Here is a 4,989-nt window from a genome sequence, read left to right on the forward strand (position 1 = left end):
CTATAACTTTAGGTATCTTAGTATTTGTAGATATTGTACAATATGTGTGAAATGATACAACACTATAACTTTAGGTATCTTAGTATTTGTAGATATTGTACAATATGTGTGAAATGATACAACACTATAACTTTAGGTATCTTAGTATTTGTAGATATTGTACAATATGTGTGAAATGATACAACACTATAACTTTAGGTATCTTAGTATGTGTAGATATTGTACAATATGTGTGAAATGATACAACACTATAACTTTAGTTATCTTAGTATTTGTAGATATTCTACAATATGGGATAAGAGATATTTAATAATTATAACTGTGTACATTATATAATGAACCATCTGTAGCCAGTATAACTATGTACAACATGTGATATCTCTAGTATTTATAGCTATACACATTACGTTATGATATACCTTCGTTAATTGTAACTGCTCATTATATGATGTCTACTATTTATTGCTATGTACATTATTTTGAGCTACTTCTATTAAGTATAATTATGTATATTACTGTGATATCTCTCGTAATCATAACTACGTACATTATTTGATGATATATTCTAAGTAATTATATATATATATCCTTGCATCATATGATGTCTAATAATTGTAACTATGTATGATGTAATGTTCTTAGTTCTAAGTGAGATATGTCAAGGCATTGATATTGTTTTGAAACAATACATGAACTTTTTGCACTAAATCTCCACAATTGACTTTAGATTGCGTTTCTTCATGTTCTTGATCACTTAGACGTGTTGACAATCTACAGATAGACTAAAGCATATAGCGCAGCCCACACCACAACTGATAGTTACGTTCAGTTGTTCTCGACGTCCATATTCAACTGTCTGTTTGAAACTGCGTGAAAGATGTCACAGTAATATGCAAAATGTAAGAATAATTCAAGTTTCCAGTAGTGATACAATGTACATTTATACTGACAAGACCACCTTTTGGGGAATCCAGCATATTTATAGGATACTCCGTTTATCATCAACTACAAAACAGAATGCTCATGTGATGTGCCAGGTGATTGCTTGAGGTTTAAAAGTTCAAAGATATTGTTATATATATATATATATATGCAAATATATCTTCGGCTTTGAAATAGTTGGTGCTCGTCTAGCCAGAGTGTTTTACAGCTGCTCTTTGGCTAATTATTTAAAAAAATTTGTCATCAATATTTATTAAAGCTGGTAAACGCAAATAAATAAGTTTGTTACTAGCACAACTGTAACTACCAAACCAAGAAAAAAAAAAGATAATTCTTCAGGTTTATTAAATCAATACAAGTTTAGTTATTTCTGCACCAGTGTCAAGGTTCAATTGTCTCTAACTGCACCAGGTTAAAGAGATTGCAAACCCTGTTATTTGTTAGCCAAGGGTCAATTTAAAATCCGATCACTTAGATATATAAACATAGATAACAAACTGTGGGAAATGAAAGATTAAAGTCTTCTGATTCGGGCTGATTAGTTGCATTTTTTAATGATAACAGAGTAAAATGTGGATTACATAATGTGAGACACTTGGTCTTGCTTATATTGTTCTGGTAGTACAAGCTGTTGGAGGTGGAATAATGGTGTGGGAAGCATTCTCTTGATAAGGTTTTGATTATTTCATTCCTTTAAGACGTTCTTGGATATTGTTAACAGTTGCTACTCTATAGTCTCATGTTTCCACCTTGATAGACAAAAGTACTTCAAAATTTATTACATAACAGTCTATTTTTTTCCATACATTATTTAAGATTTGTTTGAAAAGCATAGTAATGCCTTTGGTCATATTTCTGGATTAGCATAGTTACCAGATCGCAATCCAAACGGCACCAAACGATCTTGGAAATGATTTGTGAGTTGTGTATTCTAGCAATTCCGAAGTGCTGTGTTCCCATACATCAAGAATATTCTGTAAGAAAAATCATTAACGTAGTTAACAGCATCTAACTACATTGTTTGTATGCTGTTAAGTGCAAAGCTACAGAAAGGACTATCTGTGTTGTTTTTTACTGAGGATATAGAAATCAGATTTTTAGTGTCATAAGCCCCCAGACGTACTGTTGAGCCTCAGGGGGCGAAACATTTGTTATTCTCTGTATGACCAAATTTTACGATTTTCCATACTTACATCAACTCATAATCTTTTCTCTCAAGTCCACGTTATTCAAATCATCTAGCATTATAATAATATTTAAACACTTCTAATATACTTTATACACTTATTGAGTTATCTTGAGAATATGGCCAAAGGTAGTTAGCGTGCCTGGATTTCGCATCTGAGGATTTATGTTCTCATCCCGTTGCACCACCAGAAACAAACAAAACTGTAGATTGTGGTTAAAACTAGCAACAAGTTCAAGAGGAGTCTGTATGTTTTAGCAATATATATTCGAACATTGCTCTCAATTTTTCTTTAAGAGTACCATGCTAATCCCTGGGATCGGACTCCGAATCTTAGTATTATAAGCTCTCGAGATTACTACTGAGTTTTAAAAAGTAGTTAAACTTACAAAGTGATTCGTATTTACAGTACCTGCAGAAAAATAAAGCAGTTTAAAAAAAAACATGTAAAGAAACGAATGAACTCTGGTGCTTTATAACTGTTCCCAACACCTTGGAGACTTAGTGTCGATAGTGTAGAATGGCTAAATCAGTGAATCATGAGTTAAGTTTAATTAGAGATCTATTACAACATTTGAACTAGGCTGCGAGCATTTCTTTATTTAGATAAAAGTCTTTTGTAAAGAAAACAAAAAGTATAAAGCCTCAGCAAGAATTATAAACGCTTCAGCCAGTACAGTGTTGTAAAAATGTGAAAAATTCCAAATGGCTTCGAGTAAACTTATTACAACTCATCTTCCTTATAGCAAGTATTTTAACCAAAACATTCGACGTTCCTTTTGACGATTTTCATCTTTCAATGGATCTGTCAAAAAAATGTTTTTCACAATCTGATGTAACAACAAAAATAGTTTCTAAATTACCCGCGAAAATGATCGATAAAATTGGTTTATTAAAAATCAATAAAACTTATATCAGTATACAGTGAACATGTATTTGAACTAAACAGATAACTAACTGCCAGTCAATATACATTTTTTTAAAATCAAAATATCGTGTGAGAGTTTATTAGTGTCTGCTTGTACTATGCAAAGAAACTTATTACGATGAATTAGTTTATCTAAAAACTGGCGAGTAATGTATAATACTGCCACCTTTCGGAGAAATATTGCAACAGCACTAATCATACAACTAAAAACAACAAATAACTCAGTACTTTGTAATTGATTTTTTTTTACTTGTGTTTAAGCTACTTGTTTGATCCTTTAAGCATCCCAACTATAATGACATTATTTATTATTATGTAGACATTGCAAACAAACTATTGGTGGAACAGAATACATAAAGTCAATTATCTACTAATATATGCATTTCCTCCAGAAGTCATTACCATACAACCAAATATTTAAACCCACAGTGTTTGCTTTCTTTGAGAATATTGTGTTTATTCAGAATATGTTTTATTGGTTTGATAGACTTGGAAATCTCTGAAGTTATTAAACAGTTCCTTTGAACATTACTTTGAGATTAATTAAATCGGCTAATCATGCTTACACCACTAATAAATATGTTGTCCAATATCCTTCTAATTATCCTTATATCGTCTGATAATCTCAAATAACAACTATGACGTAATGAGCAATTCAAGTATTTTTGAAAAACAGTCTTTAATCTCTGTTTAGAAACAATAGTTTGATTACAAAAAATAACAATATTAAATAACTCCAAAGTCTAGTAGTGTTTAGAAACAATAGTTTGATTACAAAAAAATAACAATATTAAGCAACTCTAAAGTCTAGTAGTGTTTAGAAACAATTACAAAAAATAACAGTATTAAGTAACTAAGGTCTAATAGTGCTTGGTATTTAGAAACAATGGTTTCATTACAAAAACGAATATTTGTCACTGATCACAGACTATACTCGTCAGAGTTGAAGGTGTTTAAGTATTTAGTTGAAATAAACATGGTTTCATCTTTATTTTATATTTTGTGGTTTGAATAACTTTCGCTACGTTATTTATTTATTGTAAACTATTAAGACTTTAACCCTTTGGATATTTAAAAACATAATTGATTGATTGATACGCCATACCAAAGTTTGTCATTGTGCAAAAGAAAAGTAAACTTAATGTTCTTATATTTTTCACGAAACAAAAACAACATCTTAGAACTGAATGAGATAATGGATAAAAATTCTAAAGATTGTTTGCAATAAGCCCCACAGATCATTTTTGTCAATGAACTAATCTGTTGTTTGTTTTGTTGGGAAATATCATAAGAGAAAGACTAATTCGTAACTGGTCAAAATATTTTTTCCATTATCAAAAGATTTGTTGATACGCTATTACCAACTCAATATTTAGTTCAGCCAGTCAGAGTTTTCTCAAATAAATATATATGTATCTTTATAAACAGCAACTAAGTTAATCATTCTGGTGGAAGAAATAAAACTTAAATGTTTTCTCCTTAAACCAACAAGAGAGCGGAGCTTAAGCGATATAATATATATATATTTGTATACGCCATTACTGGTTTAATATACAAGCAAAAGAAAGGCAAATCTGAAGATGGCCGAAATTTTGGTTCAAACAGCAAAGTTTAGTCTTTTCTGTCATTAAGTTTTCAGTAAGATGTAATGGATGCTTTAAGAAGCAATAACAAATATGTTCTGATACAATAATGAAAACTTTGAGGTTAAAAAGTTTTCAAGTATTCTAATACTTATAACTGAATATGTTGATAAACTTCAGTTATATTCAAGAAGTCTTCTAATACTTATAACTGAATATGTTGATAAACTTCAGTTATATTCAAGAAGTATTCTAATACTTATAACTGAATATGTTGATAAACTTCAGTTATATTCAAGAAGTCTTCTAATACTTATAACTGAATATGTTGATAAACTTCAGTTATATTC

The sequence above is a fragment of the Limulus polyphemus genome, unplaced genomic scaffold (assembly GCF_000517525.1).
Source record: "Limulus polyphemus unplaced genomic scaffold, Limulus_polyphemus-2.1.2 Scaffold4815, whole genome shotgun sequence".
Classification (NCBI taxonomy): Eukaryota; Metazoa; Arthropoda; class Merostomata; order Xiphosura; family Limulidae; genus Limulus; species Limulus polyphemus.